Source organism: Ochotona curzoniae, unplaced genomic scaffold, assembly GCF_017591425.1.
Source record: "Ochotona curzoniae isolate NIBS_2020 unplaced genomic scaffold, NIBS_Ocur_1.0 contig_2321, whole genome shotgun sequence".
Taxonomy (NCBI): Eukaryota; Metazoa; Chordata; class Mammalia; order Lagomorpha; family Ochotonidae; genus Ochotona; species Ochotona curzoniae.
The window spans coordinates 419,028-435,409 of record NW_024465421.1 but is presented as its reverse complement, the minus strand read 5'-3'; positions in this window follow the sequence as shown (position 1 = coordinate 435,409).

Sequence of the window (16,382 nt, the reverse complement as noted above, 5' to 3'; positions counted from 1 at the left end):
TGTGCCCTGGAGCCCCTTCACAGAGGAAGCCAGAGAAGTGGGTTCTGAAGTGCTGAGGAGCCACGCAGCCACCACCTGGGGGCTTCCCTCCCATCTGTCATCGTTTGGACTCAGAAGCACGCACTTCCCTGGTAGCAGCACACTGCCAGGAGCAGAGGACACAGCCTCAGAGAGGCGACCTTGCTCCTGGAGCACGGGCAGATGAGTGACATAGCCTTTCCTTCTCCCAGGCAGCTCCAGGCTCTTCCCTCACCTGGCTCTGGGCTTCCCTCGGCCTGACCGGAGAAGACGTGAGAGAAGCGGATGCTCTGGAAAGGTGGCTTAGAAAGCCTCCCTTAGGAGCTTCTGGCTGTTAAGAAGATAGATGGGGTCCCCAGTTGACTGACTGTATTAGTGAAGGGAGCAAGTCCTCTCCCCGCGGGGCCCTGTGGGGAGGATGCTAAAGCAGATGAGGACAGTCCCTGGGCTGGGCGCTGGATGTGGCAGGATGACCTGGGAGAGCGCAAGTCAGACTCCAGCAGCCCTCAGCACTGCCTGCACCGCCCAGCCTGGCACACTGTGGCCACGTGGGAAAATGTGCAAGGCGCAAGGGCTTCTGAAGGTGCACCTGACATCCATCGGAGAGGAACGATGGCCTGAGGCTCCTGAGCTTGAGGACTTCGTGTGCCTGACCTGGGGCTCCTGCTCTTGGACTCCAGGTGTCTGCCCTGTCTTTGTGACAATGACCTTGCTGGCTTAGCTGTAAGTCTGATTGCTTGAACTTAGAGCATGTCTCTACTTTTTCTTTACTTACCTTTAATGTTCTAGTCGTTCATTCATCCTTTTTTGGTTTTTCTTATCACATACTATAGCTTAATTTCTGTCATCCAGAATGGGTTTTCCCTGGTTTTTTTTTTTTTTTTTTGAGATTTGTTTTTATTGGAAAGTCAGATACACAGAGAGGAGGAGAGACAGAGAGGAAAATCTTCCATCTGATGATTCATTCCCCAAGTGACCACAATGGCCGGAGCTGCACCAATCTGAAGTGAGGAGCTGGGAGCTTCTCCCACGTGGGTGCAGGGTCCCAAGGCTTTGGGCCATCCTCGACTGCTTTCCCAGGCCACAAGCAGAGAGTTGGATGGGAAGTGGGGCCACTGGGGCACGAATCAGCATTCTATGGGATCTCAGCATGTGCAAGGAAAGGACTTTAGCCACTAGGCTACTGCACTGGCCCATCTAAAATGCAGCTTTAAAGTTTCTTTCTTTCTTTTTTTTTTTTAAAGGATTCCTTGCTCTTTTTTTTAAAAAAGATTTATTTTATTTTTATTGGAAAGGCGGATATACAGAGAGGAGAGACAGAGAGGAAGGTCTTCCGTCCGAAGATTCACTCCCCAAGTGAGCACAACGGCCGATGCTGTGCCGATCCGAAGCCAGGAGCCTCTTCCTGGTCTCCCACGCGGGTGCAGGGTCCCAAAGCCTTGGGCCGTCCTGGATTGCTTTCCTGGGCCACAGGCAGGGAGCTGGAAGGGAAGCGGGGCCACCAGGATTAGAACCGGCGCTCATATGGGATCCCGGGCGTGCAAGGTGAGGACCTTAACCACTGTGCCACCGTGCTGGGCCCTAAGGTTTATTTCTAACCTCTGATTAAAATGTGTGTGAATAGGATGCTAGTGCAACTAGTGCTTGTTCCGAGCACGTGGAATCAGTATGCTTTTCTTCTCCAGGCATCTTTACCATGATTGTATCGACTGCGAGTCAGGCAGCCTCATTCTTCCTTAGATGAACCCTGGATGTGAGAACTGTTACCATAAAATCATGAGTCTGGGTTATTATCTAGTAGGTCTGATGGCCAAACTTTACTTCCTCTTTCAGAATGTGCTTGCCACACACACACACACACACACACACACACACACACACACACACACACACACACACATAGAACAAGAGCAGGCCTGGGAACAAGGCAGATCAATTCCCTGACTGCCAAGACCTTTGTCCCTGCTGTGTTTATTCCTCTCGAGGAGTGACATCATGTAGAGTTCCTAGGAGTCCTCCTCCTTCCTCGGAACACTTGGCACCAAGCCCAAACTGGACTTGTTTACAGGGAGAAAACCCAGCTGCTGTGGGAAAGGTTTGGGGCCATCCAGGAATGCGCCGTGGACAGAGGCCTGTCATCAGGTCCAAGGTCACAACGTACCTTCTACAGTCAGCTCTGGCTGCCTCAGCCTGGTTGACCCTGCAACAAGCCATGATATCCTGGAGGATTCTCCTGTTTTGTGGACCCCGATCTGGGTGTGTGCACTGTATCATGTGATCCTAACAGGTGGTGTCTGACCCTGCAGTTGTCAGGAATGGAGATATCCATGTTTCAGTTATTACTGAACTCAAGGGACAGAGGGGCTGTTGTTGTTGTACCAGAGGCTAAGCTACCAATCTAAGCTCCTTGTTGGTGCACCTGGGAAGGCAACAGAAATGGCCCAATCACCTGGGTCCCTGTCACACATGTGGGAGATGAGGATGGAGTTCTTGACGCCTGGCTTCAGCCTGGCTCGGACCTGGCTGTCATGGAAATCTGGGGAGTGAAGATATGTGAAAAATCTCTCAGTGTCTTCTTATATCCCTAACTCAGCCATTCAAACACATAAATGAACAAATAAGTCTTAAAAACACATACAGGTCCTACCACGGTGGCCTAGCGGCTAAAGTCCTCGCCTTGTACCGCTAGGATCCCATATGGGTCCCGGTTCTAATCCTGGAGGTCCCACTTTCCATCCGGCTCTCTGCTTGTGGCCTGGGAAGGCAGTCGAAGATGGCCCAAAGCCTTGGGACCCTGCACCTGGCGTGGGAGACTTGGAAAAGCTCCTGGCTTTGGATTGGCTCAGCTCCGACTGTTGCGGTCACTTGGGGAGTGAATCTTTGGACAGAAGATCTTCCTCTCTGTCTCTCCTGCCCTCTCTATATATCTGACTTTCCAGTAAAAAGAAATAAATCTTTAAAAAAATACATTAACACACAAAGATTTATAGCCTCAAAGTACCACAAAACTAGGAGTTTACCTCCACTAAGATAAATGCACAAGTTTAGTCCAGGTGAAGAAATCTTCATCCCTTGGATTTTTTTTTTTTTTTTGTAAAGAGAAGTTTAAAAAGTTTGTGGGGCCCGGCGCGGTGGCGCAAGTGGTTAAGTCCTCGCCTAGCACGCCCGGGATCCCATATGGGCGCCGGTTCTAATCCCGGCAGCCCCGCTTCCCTTCCAGCTCCCTGCCTGTGGCCTGGGAAAGCAGTCGAGGACGGCCCAAAGCTTTGGGAACCTGCACCCGCGTGGGAGACCCGGAAGAGGCTCCTGGCTTCGGATCGGCATAGTATCGACCCGTTGCGGCTCACTTGGGGAGTGAATCATCGGACGGAAGATCTTCCTCTCTGTCTCTCCTCTCTGTATATCCGCCTATCCAATAAAAAAATAATAAAAATAAATCTTTAAAAAAAAAAAAAAAAAAAAAAAAAAGAAGCAAAAGTTTGTGGAAAAATGAATTAAAGGGTATGTCTATTTTAGTGCAAAAAACTGAAATCCATACCTGTTTTTTTCCTATGGGATCCCAGCACGTGCAAGGTGAGGACTTGAGCCGCTAGAGTATCATGCCAGGCCTATGCCTATTTTTTCATAGTACACATTTTCCATAAACCTTTTGAAGACCCTTAGCATGCAAAATACCTTGCACCAAAATAATGTGTCTTTCAGTTTCATTTCCCACAAACATTTTCAAGTCCTCTTAAGTCTCAACCACTCTAAATGCCTTTAATATGGAGTTTATCAGGTACCCTCGTGATCACCAACTGTACTTCGGTTGATTCCACCCCAAAGGCCCGTATCTGCCTGTGTACCTGGTGTGGGTGTCTGCTGTCCCTAGTGAAACCACAGCATCATCACCTGCAACCTAGCAGGCCTGCGACTGTGACAGTTGAGACATGATGAACGCCTGGATGGGATACGCTACACTGATTGAAGTTACAGCCTGTGAAACAAACAGCCCATATCATGTGGCAGTTTGAGTCTGGGCTGCTGTACTTCCCATCCAGCTCCGTTTGGTGTGCCTGGGCAAGCCGCCACAGATGGCACAAGTACCAAGCTCCTACCACTCCATACGGGAGAAAATCTGGGGGAGTTCGCAGCCATGTGGGGAGTGAACCAGAGGGTGGAGGATCCCTTCTCTGTCCCCCCTCCCTTAGTCACTCTGCCTTTCAAACAAATAAATTTTTTATTTAAAAAAAAAAGAAATTAAATGAATGCATCAAAGTCTAGAGCAATGGTGGGGAAGCTTTTGTTCTGCCGTTTGGATATCATAACATCATTTGCAGGCCATACATTTCCAGCTTTAAGTTAGCCACTGTAGATTTATCCAACTTTGAGCCCGGCCTGTGATTGCCTTGGTAGAACCAGATAGATCAGGTATTCAGGGCTTACACTGCCCATGGGCCAGCCATTCCCCACCACTGGGAGAAGCAGGCTTTATGTGGTATCTGTGTACAACAGGAGCCCAAGCGAACATAGTGGAAGCAAAGCATGCTTTGCAGAAGTTCAGGCTTCAGAAGCTGCTCCATGACACAATAGGCAAGGTCCCGAATGGCCATCCCGGCAATTCTGGCTTTGTAAATGGTAGAGAGGCCATTGCAAGCTGTAGGTAGGTACTCGGGAATAACAAAGGCCGGGCAAAACCCAGAGCCTCCAACCACAGCTGTTGTCATAAGAGAAGAAGCTGAAGTCAGGTGCACCTGCTCCCCCAGAGCACTCCATGTGCCTTTGCATCTAAGCCATTCCAAACAGGAATTGAAGAAGAGAGACTTTTCTGACATTACATCTGACATACTAATATACACACGACTCTGCCCATGTTGCATTTAGGATCATTTGTGTTCCTCAGGGAAAAAAAAAAAAACAAACTATGTAGTAATTTAAACCATTTTTATCTTCAGTACAAGTAACTATTGACTTTAGTAGGGTTGGAATAATAAAAATAAACATAGGGGGCCTGGTGGAGTAGCCTAGCGGCTAAAGTCCTCACCTTGAATGCGCCAGGATCCCATATGGGTGCCAGTTCTCATCATGGCAGCCCCGCTTCCCATCCAGCTCCCTGCTTGTGGCCTGAGAAAGCAGTCGATGATGGCCCAAAGCCTTGGGACCCTGCACCCATGTGGGAGACCCTGAAGAGGCTCCTGGCTCCTGGCTTTGGATTGGCTCAGCTGCAGCCATGTGGTCACTTGGGGAGTGAATCATCGGATGGAAGATCTTCCTCTCTGTCTCTCCTCCTCTCTATATATATCTGACTCTGCAATAAAAATAAATAAATCTTTTTAAAAAGTAAAATAAAACATAGGACTGTACATTTGGTGCATGGTTGGGATTCCGTTTGGCAAGTCCACATCCCTTATCAGAGAGTTTGATTCAAGGCCCAGCTCCATGCCCAATGGCAACCTCGTGCCAATGAACACCCTGGAAGCAGAAACGATGGGCTGAAGCACTTGACTCCCTGCCATCCATGTGGGCAACCTGGATTGAGTTCTCGGTGCCCATATTCAACGCGGCACAGCTCTGGCTCTTGCGGGCTTTTGGGGAGTGAATCAGTATATGAGATTCATTTTCTCTGTCTCCCAGATAGACTGAAAAGAAACGAAAGATTTATTCATTTCTGTTGGGAAAACAGATTCACAGAGAGAAGGACAGGCACAAAGAAGGATCTTCCATCCACTGAGTCACTTCCCAAGTGGCCAGAATGGCCAGAGCTGAGCTGAATGGAAGCCAGAAGCCAGGAGCTTCTTCCTGATCTCCCATGTGAGTGCAGGGTCCAGAGGACTTAGACTGTCCCCCACTGCATTCCCAATCATAAGCAAGAGGCTGGGTGGGAAGTGGAGCAGTTGGGACACAAACCAGCACCTACATGCAGATTGAACCATCTTGCAGAGCCCCCCAAAATATTTTTTTTTTACTTCTTTTATTATTATTATTACCATTTTATGTTACATTTCCATAGGCCCTGGGATTTTCTTAACAACCCCCTCCCCACTGATTTACCTATATTATAACTGTAGTATAGTTTTTCATAAACAGTCATAGGTCCATATGGCGGGCATGGATAAAGGCAGAGCGTCCAGCATCGTATTATCAAGATCTAGTAAACAGTTTCATTGGGAGTCCATCCTTGGTCTGGAAGTAGAGATGCATACTGCATTGTATCCTCACATCTGGATATGATAGTCTCCATTACACAGTTACTATACATCCTCTTAAATGAAAAGCGCAAAACAAAATCAACAATAGGAAGGGAAAAAAAAAAGAAAATCACCATGAATTTCTTTAAATAAAGATTTATTTATTTTGAATGTCACACAGAGAAGAAAGACAGACACAGAGAGATCTTCTTTCCACTGGTCGCCTCTCCCAAAGAGTAACAGCCAGCACTGGTCCAGGCGTAAGCCAGCGACTTCATAAACTTAGGCTCATTTCCACTGCTTTTCTCAGACACTTCAGCAGGGAGTTGGATAGGAAACGGAGCAGCTAGACATGAACCTGTGCCCAGGCAGCAGCTTTACCTGCTAAGGCACAATGCCAGATTCCAATTTACTTCTTTAAAAAAAAAAAGTTTTATGTTTACATAGTTGCTCAGGGGGAGAAAGGTCAAAGGTTAGGGGAAAGTGTTTCTGAGTTTTCTTTTTCTCCTTCTTGTATCTGGGGGGCGGGGGGGAATGGAAGACTAGGGGAAAAGCTACATCCAGCCTCGCAATAGCCCCAGGACCTGGGAATGGGAACCAACACCAAATTTCATCTCAAATTGGTAGTTGGCCAATTTGTGCTGTCCTCCTTCCTCCTTTGCTATGGTACCAGATGTCCTCCTCAGGTCCCAGGGGACTGCCATGTCCACCACGTGCATCTGGGCATGTCATTCACTGCTCCATCTTAGCCAGAGAGGAGGCCCAGTTTGAACACGTGCACTCCACGGTCAGACACAACAGGGAGACCCCCACCTCAGGTCTCATGTGTGCTGGTGGGTGCTGTGACCCAGGCTGGCATGGCCTGCCTCACCTTGGGATTTGCTGCTGGTAAGTGCTGTAGCCTGGCCTAGCTTGGTCTGCCCCCAATGTCAGCTCATGCTGGTGGGTGCTGCGGTCCAACCCAGCCCAGCCCAGCCATCCCCAAGTCTCAGTCCTCATGTGGATGGCTGGTGTTGCAGCCTGACCTGGCCTGTCCTGCACCCCGTCCTGCTTCTCAGTGCTTCTCAGCTCTGCCTGTGGCAGTTAGGAACTGGCTCAGCCTGACCTGTGTCAGGAGCCGTGTACTATAGCCACACTGAAGCCATTTTGAATATAGAACTACGGGCCAGTGGAAAATCCCCGGCTGGCTAGATGCTTGGGAAAGAAGTTATGAAGCTAATCACACGCTTAGCTTCAATTGTTTCTAGCAACTGTTTTAGAATGTGATTTATGTTGTACCTGCCGACATCTTGTTACTGATTACCTATGCTATTGTTGATATGCTGGTTACTATTGTGGATATGGTGGCTGCTCAAGAACAATCGGTCTGGAGACCATGGCTTGCGTCCTAGTTTCTCCTTTCCTCCCTGAGCCTTAGTTACTGAAGAGTATAAAAACCCTCAATTAAAATCAATAAACTGACAGCTTGATCAGACATCCTGTCTTGCTGTCCATTCTTTGTGTCTCTTGTCCCCCAATCTCTCCTAGGTGGTTGCGACCCCCGTTGACTGTCCTGCTGGACGGGACAGACCTGCCCTTAGATCTGACCCACACATACGATGGTAGATATTGTAACCTTACCTAGTCTGGGCTACTCCCAGCCTTGGTTTTTGCACTCACCTGCAGGGACTGTATCCTGAGAGAGGCATTCCCCAAGCTCCTTTATCAGGTCACTTCCATTGGCAGATCTTGTGCACACTGGTGGGTCCTTGGCCCGAGCTGACTTGGCCCATTTCCTGTCCTGGCAGGAACACTTTAGTCATTCAGTAGCCTGTTATTTAACTTCATGGCATTGTAAATTTCTGTGTTCCTTTGTGGCTTTTCATTTAAGAGCATGTATAGTAACTGCGTGATGGAGACTATCACATCCAGATGTGAGGATACAATGTGGTATGCATCTCTACTTCCAGATCAAAGATGGACTTCCAATGAAACTGTTCAATATATCTTGATAATAGGATGCTGAACTCTGCCTTTGTCTATGCTTGTAATGATGGACTTAGGACTGTTTATGAAGAATTACACTATAATAATAATACAGATAAAGCTGTGAGGAGAGGAGGGGACTTGGGGAGCAGGTAAGGGAAATCCCAGGGCCCATGGAACTGTATCATAAAATAAAAGTTATTTAAAAATGGAAAAAAAAGTGCCTTCCTCCACTAGCACCTCAGTAATGCCCTCTGCTGACAAAGTTGAAAATGCTGCTCATTGGTAACAAACAAAACACTTCAAAACCCCACTTAGTTTTATTTATTTATTGCAGGACAGGCAATTAACTGAAAATTCATGTGTTGATCAGCCCCTAATTTATACTTCTGCCCAGGCTTCTTCCTTCAGTCTCGGATCAGGTTCCTAACTGCCTGTTGATTGTTTTTAAATAGTTATTGATTTTTATTTAAAGGCAGATATACAGAGGACGGACGGAAAAACCTTCCACCCAGTGATTCACTCCCCTGGTGGTTGCAACAGCCAGTGCTGAGCTGATTTATAGTGAGGAGCCAGGAGCTTCCTCCAGGTCTCCCACATGGGTGTGGTGTCTAAAGGCATTGGGTCGTCCTTGACTTCTTTCCCAGGCCACAAGCAGGGAGCCGGATGGGAAGTGGAGCAACCAGGACACGAGCCGGCACCCATATGAGATGTTGGCGCATGCAAAATAAGGACTTTAGTCACTAGGCTACTGGGCCTCCCTGTTACGTTTTGCTGTTGAAATGTCCACTGACCATCTCAAATGTAGGAAGCCCAGTGGAACACATGGCTCCTCCCTTCCCCAAACACTCTCCTTGTTGCCTCTTCCATGTCTCAGGAAGTGGCGCCTCCATCCTCTCACTCAGCAAACCCCGAGTCATATTTGACTCCTGCTTGTCTCATCTTCATAGCCTGTGCCCTCGGGGCCCTTGCTGAGGCCATTGTCTTCTGCTGACAACTCACAGGCCTCTTGCTCTAATTGGGTCCCTTACCACCTTGTTTGTCCAATGCTCCAGAATAGCCTTTGAAGTCGTGCTTAGATTCTGCAATCCTCCTGCTGAAATCTTCTGCCTTCGCTTTTTAAAACATTGTTTTACTTTTTTAAGAGGCAGACGTAATTACAGAGAATGAGGGAGAAGAGATGAGCAGGGGTCTTCTGTCTGCTGGTTCACTCCCCAAATGGCCACAGTGGCCACAGCTGGGCCAAACTGAAGCCAGCAATCAGCCTTCCAGGTCTTCCCAGGGTTCAGGGGCCCAAACACTTGGGTCGTCTTCCATGGCTTACCCAGTCGCATTAACAGGGAGCTGAGTCACAAGTGGAGTAGCTAGGATGCGAGGCAGTGACCATATGGAATGTTGCTACTGCAGGTGGTGCCTTAACCCACCATGCCATAGTGCTTGCCCTAAGCTTCTTCCCGTTTAGAACAAAATAGAAGCCTTACTATGCTGGGGCTGGTTCTTGCCCAGCTGGCCAGGCTCATCAAACCACCCCGCTCACTGCCCATACGTATCTTGGCTTTCTTCCAGTGTCTGTATCAGCTGTCTGATTGACACCCCTCTTCTCCCAATGGCCTTTCTCCAGTCCTTCCCACTCATGGCTGACTCGTTTTTTATATTTTATGTCCCACCTAAAAAGTCACATCCGCTGTAAGACCTAGGATCAAGCCCTCTAAAATGAATCATCCCATGGCAGCATCGTGGTACATCTGGCCAGGCCATGCTGTGATGCTGGCACCCCATACTGGAACACCAGTAAAATGGAGTCCTGGGCTCTCGGCTTCAGCCAGTCAGAGCCTTGATGTGATCATTTAACTATTGGATGAAAGCTCCATCAATCTCCACATCTATCACTTTGCTTTTCAAATAAATAAATCTTTTATGAAAAAGCACACTTTTAGGGCCCAGTACAGTAATCTAATGACTAAAGTCCTTGCCTGGAACATGCTGGGATCCCATACGGATGCCGGTTCTAATCCCGACGGCCCTGCTTCCCATCCAGCTCCCTGCTTGTGGCCTGGGAAATCAGTCTAGGACAGCCCAAAGTCTTGGGAACCTGCACCCCCATGGGAGACCTGGAATACAGAATACGTTCCAGGCTGCTGGCTTCAGATCAGCTCGGCTCCTTTCCAGCTTTGCGGCCACTTAGGGAGTGAATCAGCAGACAGAAGATGATTCTGTCTGTCTCTCCTCTTCTCTGTATATCTGCTTTTCCAATAAAAATAAATAAATCTTTTTTTAAAGTCTTTTTTTTAAAGCACACTTTGGGACTGGCATTGAGACATAATAGGTTTAGCCACCACCATTCATTCCATATGGCCACTGGTTCATTTTCTCATTGCTCCACTTTTGATTCAGCTCCATCCTAACATGCTTGAGAGGTCAGCAGAAGATGGCTCAAGTGTTTGGCCCCCTGCTACACACATGGGAAACCCATATGAAGTTCCTGGTTCCTGGCTTCAAACTGGCCCATCCTGGCTCTGCAGCCAACTGGGGAGTAAAGCAGCTAAAGGAAGATTTCTCTCTACCTGACTTTCTGATAAATGAATAAATAAATAAATTTTTAGAGTAAGCATCTGGTCATTACACTGCCGCGGGAACGTGTGCTCATGGGTGCCTAGGGATGTGGGCTTGCAGGGGACCTAGAGGATAGTGCTGGTGGGGGTGTCGGTGACCTGGGAGCTCAAGCCGAGGCAGCCGCAGAAAGCCTAGAGATTTTCACACATACTTGGTCCTGGGAAGGGTGGTGGGAGGGGAAAGGAGACCTTAGGTTAACATGCTGGGTCAAATCTTGGAGATCTTTGAATGGGCTAGAAACTTGAGTCGATGGAGGGGTAAGGTCCCAGGCTAGCACCAGGCCAGGAGATTGGGACCTTAATGGGCAGGCAGAGCTCCAGGCCAGCACACCACCCCACTGGAAGACTGGGCTTCAGAAAGCTGGGCTGAGGGGTAGGGACTGTAGATTCCCCAGGGAAGGGGTCAAGGGGATGTGTGGGAGGGAGGACCACTGAGGGAGTTTGTTACAGGTGAAGGATACTGTTGGAGGGACTTCTATTGACAAAATTATGGTACTTGCAGGTAAGTGAAAGGATTGACACAGAGCCGATTAGGAGGGGAAACTGGAGGGCCTTTGGGGAATCAAGATGACAGAACAGAGTAAAGACACATTTAAACGGAGAAATATTAGCCAGTGTGAAGCAGAGAGGCTACATTCCAGGAAATAGGAGAGGACAGAACAACAGCAGAGGGGTACCTGGAGACTGACAGACACAGGAAAGCAGCAGACACAACAGTGTGGTGTTGCAGTGACTGATACTCCAGCAGTAATCAGCAAACAGCAATCTGAACTCCACCAGCAGCTGGAAATCCACTAGCAATCAGGTGGGAAGGGACTTTCACCGGGAGTTCAGGCGGTGAACACAGAAAAAGAACTGCCGGTCCTGTTGGTCTGTTTGATTTGACCAGGAGGAAAGACAGAGCAGCAGATTCCAGATGGGCAATGAGGGAACAGGGTGGATTTCATACCCCCTAGAGCCATATTGGGTGGCATTTTGTTTAAGGAGGCAAGGGCTGTGCTGCACTGAGCTGGGAGTGAACTCATTTGTGGCTCAGCAAACTGCAACAACGTGGCATCCTACAGGTTCCACCCAAGACAGGTCCAGGTAGCCCTCAGACCTGATGGCCAGCAGATCAAGGATTCTAGTAGAAGCACATCAGGTGCCATTTTGTTCACTGTGGCAAAAAAATTAAGACTGTAGGGGAAAAGAGTGAGCTGTGCATGTGCCAAGCTCAGTGAGAACTCACTGAGCTCTGTGCATTGCACTGGTACCATGGGGAAATTGATACTGACTTCAACATAGTACAGGACGGAATAGGTCCATGTGACCCTCAGACCTAATGGCCAATAGGTTCTGGCAAGATCAGCACCAACAACAACCTAGCTGTGTGAGACACCTGGTGTCTCCCTAATCCTGGGACCTACTCCAACTGGAAGTGGGAGAAAGGTTGTACAGACAAGGATGCAGCCTCAGCACAGTATCACAGGAGGTGAAGACTGGTAAGCCAGGAGCTGGTGCTACAGAGACCAGCACGGAAGTCTAAGAACCCAGACCTGGAACTCGCTGGAGGGAGTGGCACAAGTGACTGCAAACAAAGAGCCATGTACCAACTGCAGTAAGTAAGATCAAACTGTACACCTGTGGGTGACACAGCTTAGAAACCTGTCCCCAAGGAGAAGAATCTGCTCACCAGAAGTACAATGACCAAGAGCAAAAGAAGAGACAGAGGCACAATGAATATTACTGAAGACTCCCCTACAAAGGAGCAAAACCCTTTGCCAACCTCAGAGTTCACTGAGGAAGACATCGAGAAAATGAAAGATACAGAATTCAAAACACGTGTTATAAATCTTCTTATCAACAATGGATGGTCTTTAAGGGTCAGATCGATGCACCATCTTACAGGGGAGACCTGAGCTGAGATAATTAGATATTAGTGACTGGCTGAGTTAGGCATAACCAGGGAACCCTCTGACACTCATGAGTACTGGGGTCAGGAACAAGCTGGGCTGTTCCAAGCTGCAGCACCCACAGGTGCACCCAAGAATAGGGTTTGGGCTGCAACATCCACCAGCTCATACAAAGACCAGGACCAAGGGGGTAGACGATGCTGATTAAGGGCCTAGCCCCTCTGGCCCATGTGAGATCTGGATCTGAAAGTGGGTCTAGTGGGGGAACCTGGGAAACTCCCCTGGTGGGCTATAGCTCTCACTGGTAAGCATGTGACTCAGGCCTGGGTGTAGGTCAGGCCAGGCAAGTTAAGTGCGTGGGTTGGTTCTGTAGGAGGCTGAACTGTGCCAAGGCTGGGGAAAGCGTTAGCACGCTGGCATGTGCAGGAGCCATGTTGGAGTGAGGGTCATGCCGCCATAGGCTATCACACCTACCAGTTTGCATAAGCCAGGGATAGGGTCAGACTAGGCAGGGCTAGGATGTAGCACCTGCCAGTGAGAGTTGGGACTTGGGGTGGCACAGGATAAGCCAGGCTGAAGTATCCGATGGCAAAGGCCAAGATGGGCTATGCAGATCTGGGTCACTGGCACGTGAGATCTGTGGTAGGGAATAGGTCTGGTTGGGGAGCTAAGAGAATGAATGCTCAGGATGGGTTGTGGTTCCCACTCATAAGCACAAGAGGCAGAATGGGGATGCCTTCTATGCTGGACAGGACTGCAATGTCCAGGTCTGACTAGGTCTCTGCACCTGCTAAACCACGTGAGAGCTATGTCTTTGCATGGACCAGTTGTGTCTGGACTGTAGCACCCAACAGTGAGAACAGGAAAGGGTGAGGGCTGGATGGGCAAGGCCACTGTTCCTTTCAGGACAGGAGGTGGACTAAGTCAGCTCGGACCAAGGACCCACCAGTGTGCACAAGATCTGCCAATGGAAGTGACCTGATAGAGGAGCTTGGAGAATGCCTCTCTCAGGATACAATCCCTGCAGGTGAGTGCAAAAACCAAGGCTGGGAATAACCCAGACTAGGTAAGGTTACAATATCTACCATCGTATGTGTGGGTCAGATCTAAGGGCAGGTCAGGCTGAGCCAGTTCCTAACTGCCACAGGCAGAGCTGAGAAGCACTGAGAAGCAGGACGGGGTGCAGGACAGGCCAGGTCAGGCTGCAACACCAGCCATCCACATGAGGACTGAGACTTGGGGATGGTTGGGCTGGGCTGGGTTGGACCGCAGCACCCACCAGCATGAGCTGACACTGGAGGCAGACCAAGCCAGGCCAGGCTACAGCACTTACCAGCAGCAAATCCCAAGGTGAGGCAGGCCATGCCAGCCTGGGTCACAGCACCCACCAGCACACATGAGACCTGAGGTGGGGGTCTCCCTGTTGTGTCTGACCGTGGAGTGCACGTGTTCAAACTGGGCCTCCTCTCTGGCTAAGATGGAGCATGCCCAGATGCACGTGGTGGACATGGCAGTCCACTGGGACCTGAGGAGGACATCTGGTACCATAGCAAAGGAGGAAGGAGGACAGAACAAATTGGTCAACTACCTCAGCTAAGTGTTGACAGCAAAATCTGGGTACATGGAGACGCTAAGGTGTACTATGTCAGTCAATGAATCTTTTTTTTTAAAAAAGATTTATTTTTATTATTTTTTCATTGGAAAGGCGGATATACAGAGAGGAGAGACAGAGAGGAAGATCTTCCGTCCAACGGGCCGATACTATGCCGATCCGAAGCCAGGAGCCTCTTCCGGGTCTCCCATGCGGGTGCAGGGTCCCAAAGCTTTGGGCCGTCCTCGACTGCTTTCCCAGGCCACAGGCAGGGAGCTGGAAGGGAAGCGGGGCTGCCGGGATTAGAACCAGCACCCATATGGGATCCTGGGCGTGCAAGGCGAGGACCTTTAACCACTTGCGCCGCCGCGCCAGGCCCAGTCAATGAATCTTGGAAGCATTTCCTCATCCTTGGATCCGTGAGATTGACAGCATTTTCAGAACTGCTGAAGCCATTTGAAGAGAACCCTTGGAGCAGGCGCCTCATCGGGGATCCTAGGATGACGTCAGGTGTCTGTTCCCCATCCCAGGCACTGGGGCTATTGGGAGGTTGGATGTAGCTTTTCTCCTAGTCTCCCACGTCCCCTCAGATAGCAGGAAGAAGAAAAAGAAAATTTGGAAACAATGGTCTCCACTTTCACCTAATTCTGGAAGCTTCTCACCCTGACCAACTATGAAAACATCACCAAAAATTAAAATTATACATATATATATATATAAACTTACATGACTGTCCAACACGTTACCCTGTTTTATGTCTATGCAATTCGGTTTCTACATCCTTTCAAGAAAACTCCTTGAAGGCAACTGTACAGCTAGTACTCAGAATACTGCCTTTAACACGAGGTGCTTCAGGGTCCAGCATGGTGCCCTAGCAACTAATGTCCTCACCTTGTATGTGCCGGGACCCCATATGGCACAGGTTCTAATCCCGGCAGCTCCACTTCCCATCCAGCTCCCTGCTTGTCACCTGGGAAATCAGTAGAGGATGACCCAAAGCCTTGGGATCCTGCACCCACATGGGAGACCAGAAAAAAGCTCCTGGCTCTTGGCTTCAGATCAGCTCAGCTCTGGCCAGTGGAGAGCGAACCAGTGGACACAAGGTCTTTTGCTGTATCTCCCTCTGTCTGCAAACCCCTCTTTGCAATAACAAATAAATATTAAAAAGACAAGAGATGTTTCAATTAAGATGTGTCCAATTTAGGATGCCTCTGTCTTTATTTGCTGTCATTTAATTGTGTATATATATATGTATAAAGTTAAGGTGAAAAGCATGGTGATTTGATAGACATGTAGATAAGAAATGGTTATACCAGGTTAGCAATTGACTTTCACATAGCTATCTATATTTTTTCTTTGTGACCAGACCATGTAAAAGTTACTCTTTAAAAAAAAAAAAGATTTATTTATTTTTATTGCAAAGTCAGATATACAGAGAGGAGGAGAGACAGAGAGGAAGGTCTTCCATCTGATGATACACTCCCCAAGTGAGCGCAACAGCCAGTGCTGTGCCAATCCGAATTCAGGAACCAGGAGCCTCTTCCGGGTCTCCCACACAGGTGCAGGGTCCCAAAGTCTTGGGCCATCCTCAAATGCTTTCCCAGGCCACAAGCAGAGAGCTGAATGGGAAGCAGGGCTGCCGGGATTAGAACCGGCGCCCATATGGGATCCCAGTGCATTTAAGGCGAGGACTTTAGCCACTAGGCCACGGTGCTGGACCCAACATTACTCTTTTTTAAAAAAAAGATGTATTTATTTGTATTGGAAAGGCAGATATACAGAGAGGAGGAGAGACAGAGAGGAAGATTTGCCATCCAATGGTTCACTTCCCAAGTGGCTTCAATGGCTGAAGCCGAGTCAATCCGAAGCCAGGAGCCAGGAGCTTCTCCAGGTGTCCCAAGTGGCTACAGCATCCCAAGGCTTTGGGCTATTTTCAACTGCTTTCCCAGGACACAAGCAGGGAGCTGGATGGGAAGTGGGGCCACCAGGATTAGAAACGGCGCCCATATGGGAAATCTGGCATGTTCAAGGCGAGAACTTTAGCTGCTACATTATCACGCTGGGTCCTAAAAATTACTCTTGGAGCTGGCATTGTGATGCAGTGGATTAGACCTCTGATTGCTATGTCAGCACCCCA